The sequence below is a fragment of the Camponotus floridanus genome, unplaced genomic scaffold, assembly GCF_003227725.1.
Source record: "Camponotus floridanus strain SB8 unplaced genomic scaffold, Cflo_v7.5 scaffold500, whole genome shotgun sequence".
NCBI classification, from domain to species: domain Eukaryota; kingdom Metazoa; phylum Arthropoda; class Insecta; order Hymenoptera; family Formicidae; genus Camponotus; species Camponotus floridanus.
The window spans coordinates 1-5125 of record NW_020229660.1 but is presented as its reverse complement, the minus strand read 5'-3'; the positions used below and the strand labels follow the sequence as shown (position 1 = coordinate 5125).

At 29.3% G+C, this 5125-nt stretch overlaps 1 pseudogene; it reads right to left on the bottom strand.

Annotated features, from left to right (window-relative positions):
- Positions 1-416: 416 nt before the first annotated feature.
- Positions 417-2402, bottom strand: LOC112639187 (annotated as a pseudogene).
- Positions 2403-5125: the final 2723 nt, after the last annotated feature.

The following is a 5125-nucleotide window of genomic DNA, read 5'->3' as shown; positions in this document are numbered from 1 at the left end:
TATTAAACAATACGCATATGTATACAGCAAAAGAAACAAGTATAGTGCGCATATGGGTGTAACTGTATGTGTACACATCTTGCGATACATTCCATATACTCTTTAACAAAATTAAAATATTAATTTGTATAATAGGAAGAAAAAATATGTAGGCAAGATAATGAAATCTTTATCTAACGTAATGTAACAATATTATAATATTAATTAATAAGTAATCTTGAAAAATGTACTGTAAAACGATTATTTTGAAGAGTTTTTAAAACAAGTAGGTTCTCCAATCAGTTTCAATCTATTTTAGTTAAAAATATCAGCAGATCATCTATTTCAATGATTTTAGATATATTATAGAAAGGAAAATACTGAATAGCCTTTAATAAACATTAAATATTATTTATTTTTAATTTCGAAATTGTCAGTAGATATATATATAGAGAATTAAAGTCCTTTAATAGAAAGTCCCTCTAAATTGTTGGATGTTTTAGATACAAAGTAAGGTCCAAGATTTTTAGCTTAAAAATAAATTCAAAATTATATTCATATTACTTGATACAAGTTTTATTTGTATTATTACCAAAATTGCAAATATTTAAATTAAATTTAGATGAGATTATGAGCAATATGACCATACATATTAATTTTACGTTAATATTAGTATTCTCATATTCTGTACTCATTTAAACAAATTTATTTTAATAAAAACTTTAATTTATTGTTATTAATTAATTATAATTATTATTTATTTGAAATAAATTGGAAGTTCTTAAAGTTTTCTTCTTTTTAAGTGACAGGAAAAGGATGTAATTCGTAAAAGTGCCCTCATCCAAATATAAGATTTACTATACTAATGTAATATTTCCATACAATATTGTTACATAAACTTTGTGTAGAAATATCTTTAGAATATATATAAAGAGTTATTATGGCAAACATAGCTTACATTACTCACTCCATTACTTTTCCAATTCCAAAATATGTCACAAGTGCAAGACACGGTGCCGCAAGAGAGAAAATTAATAAGTGTCTGCTTATTTTCTTACTTTCTATCTACACCTTCATGAAGAAGAAATTGACACAAGTCCAAATGCATCTGGCGCCTATAAAATATAATTTAATGTTCAGCGATAAAAAAAATTGATAAGCTAATTATATTAACTTACATATTTTATAAGCGCTTGTTAATTCATTTCTGAAACATTGTATATAACCTTCTTACCTTGTGTAACATTATTGCGAAGAAAAACTAAGACACTTCGACATCAGCTTGAGATGTAGTAGCAGCAGCTCCCAATGCAACACCGCCAATCAACTAGCAGCATCTACTATAAGACCTAAAGTTGCTGTAATACTTTTCTTGTCTTCCTCCACTTTTTCTGGCTGAACATTGATCAATTAAAAGCATAAACCAAGTACTAAACTAATTCCAAGTTAAAGTATGTAAATTGCCTGTAAAAAAAGAAAAAAGAACAGGAATACTATTAATCAGATGTTAATTTCATGAAATATGGTAATCAGTAAACATGCAATTGCACATACTACTATGAACCTTTTTCATTAGTAATACCATCCACAGTAAATAATGCTCTTACACCCTCAGGTACAGTCAGGTATAATCGCTAGCGCAGTACCAACAAGGAGTCCTGCTCCTAATATTGAAACTAATTGTAACTTGTCCTATGGAAAACATATTGCACGTAAATTACAAGATACAATGAATTCTGATATACACCTATTATATACATACATAATTTTATATTACATAAAATATTCTTCTTCACTTCTATATCTTACTTCTTCTGATAAATTTATTTAACTTAATGGCAGTGATCCAGCTCCAAGACAAGATCCAACAAACATAACAAGAGAAAGCATCCATAGCATTGCTCTCTCCTCCATTTTTATTTAATTATTTAATACTGATGGCAATTTATTTTTAATTTTTAACATTATCATATACATCAATATATATAATATACATTCTTAGACATTATGACATTAGGCATTTGACTAGCAATATTAAATTATAAATTTGCAATTATATATATTGATCTATAATGTCAATGTAATAATTTTTTCGACAGATCAAAATATAAGTAAGATATTCGATGATTTATATACAATAATCATTGAATCGATTAATTAAACCACAAACGTCGACAAGATCGACAGTACTTCAGACCAGGTAATTCCTACATCTCGGAGCATAGACGTATTACGTATACAGATGGAGCATTATATTTATTACATAAAAGGACCGTCTGGAGGACAATGGAGGAATAAAGGAAGATAATTTCATTGTCGCTAAAAGGTAGCGTCAACCATTGGTTGAACAAAGAAGTAAGTAGTTGCTTCATTGTTCAACCAATGGCTGACGCTACATTTTAGCGCCAACGAAATTTAAACCTTTAAACCTTCAAATTTGCAATTTCGCGCATGTTCGGCAGTCCTCGCGCCTGATTGGAGTCTTGCGCGTGCGCGGCAGTCTCGCTCCTGATGGCAGTCTTCGCGCGTCCGCGGCAGTCCTCGCGCCTGATTGGGAGTCTTGGCGGCGTGCGCGGCAGTTCTCGCGCCTGATTGGACGTCTTCGCGCACGCACGGCAGTCCTCGCTCCTGATTGGGAGTCTTCGCGCGTCCGCGTCCGTTCTCGCGCCTGATTGGCGCGTGCAGTCTTGCGCGGCAGTCCTGAATGTCCTAAATATATATACAAGTTTTATTTGTACATATCGATAGGAAATATATACACAAACAACATTCATCCTTTAAAAAAATATCTAAAATTAGTACCCGGATTTTCTATTGTTTCTCTATAATATATATTGATTAACTATCTTGTGCACTGTATGTTATTTCATTACAATAGGTGTCTGTTAAGGAAAAATTACGTAATTTAATAACAGAAATATTGGGCAAATAAATAATATATAAATGAATTTTATTCGTTAAATGCTTAGACAATTGCTTCTAATGTATCTGTTCTAAATCGTAAAGCATTTTTTCCCCAACTTGCACCATTATATGTTTTGCATACATATATGCATACAACAATTGTATATTGCAGAGATTGCGTTTCGACAGTTTGGATATCTGCAAGCATACTGTAGCAAGCAGAGTAATTTTATGCAACTTCAATTATATAAACTTTACATCAAATTTGTTTCTATAATATAAAACAAAATACTAACACACTTTATTTAAGTATTTTCCTTCTAAATTATGTCATTCTGTAGGGCAAGTATCATAAGTGTTTAGATATATCAGTATATGACGTTACGCTTTTGTGCATCAGCAGGAACATTTTTTCCTTTCAGATAATAAATGTTTCTATTAAACAATACGCATATGTATACAGCAAAAGAAACAAGTATAGTGCGCATATGGGTGTAACTGTATGTGTACACATCTTGCGATACATTCCATATACTCTTTAACAAAATTAAAATATTAATTTGTATAATAGGAAGAAAAAATATGTAGGCAAGATAATGAAATCTTTATCTAACGTAATGTAACAATATTATTAATATTAATTAATAAGTAATCTTGAAAAATGTACTGTAAAACGATTATTTTGAAGAGTTTTTAAAACAAGTAGGTTCTCCAATCAGTTTCAATCTATTTTAGTTAAAAATATCAGCAGATCATCTATTTCAATGATTTTGATATATTATAGAAAGGAAAATACTGAATAGCCTTTAATAAACATTAAATATTATTTATTTTTTAATTTCGAAATTGTCAGTAGATATATATATGAGAATTAAAGTCCTTTAATAGAAAGTCGCTCTAAATTGTTGGATGTTTTAGATACAAAGTAAGGTCCAAGATTTTAGCTTAAAAATAAATTCAAAATTATATTCATATTACTTGATACAAGTTTTATTTGTATTATTACCAAAATTGCAAATATTTAAATTAAATTTAGATGAGATTATGAGCAATATGACCATACATATTAATTTTACGTTAATATTAGTACTCTCATATTCTGTACTCATTTAAACAAATTTATTTTAATAAAACTTAATTTATTGTTTAATTAATTATAATTATTATTTATTTGAAGTAAATTGGAAATCTTAAAGTTTTCTTCTTTTTAAGTGACAGGAAAAGGATGTAATTCGTAAAAGTGCCCTATCCAAATATAAGATTACTAATACTAATGTAATATTTCCATACAATATTGTTACATAAACTTTGTGTAGAAATATCTTTAGAATATATATATAAGAGTTATTATGGCAAACATAGCTTACATTACTCACTTTTTTCCAATTCCAAAATATGTCACAAGTGTATGTCAACCAGACACGGTGCCACAGCAAGAGAGAAAAGTTAATAAGTGTCTGCTTATTTTCTTACTTTCTATCTACACCTTCATGAAGAAGAAACTACACAAGTCCAAATGCATCTGGCGCGACCTATAAAAAATAATTTAATGTTCAACATGATAAAAAAATTGATAAGCTGATTATATTAACTTACATATTTTAAAGCAAGGGCTTGTTAATTCATTTCTGAAACATTGTATATAACCTTCTTACTTTGTGCAACATTATTGCGAAGAAAAACTAAGACACTTCGACATCAGCTTGAGATGTAGTAGCAGCAGCTCCCAACACGCAACTCCCGCAGCATCTACTTATAAGACCTAAAGTTGCTGTAATACATTTCTTGTCTTCCTCCACTTTTTCTGGCTGAACATTGATCGATTAAAAGCATAAACCAAGTACTAACTAAATTCCAATTAAAAGTATGTAAATGTTGCCTGTAAAAAAAAAAAAGAAACAGGAATACTATTAATTAAGATGTTAATTTCATGAAATATGGTAATCAGTAAACAGCAGTTGCATACCACAATGAACCTTTTTCATTAGTAATACCATCCACAGTAAATAATGCTCTTACACCCTCAGGTATAGTTCAGGTATAATCGCTAGCGCAGTACCAACAAGGAGTCCTGCTCCTAATATTGAAACTAATTGTACTTGTCCTATGGAAAACATATTGCAACGTAAATTACAAGATACAATGAATTCTGATATACACCTATTATATACATACATAATTTATATTACATAAATATTCTTCTTCACTTCTATATCTTACTTCTTCTGATAAATTTATTTAA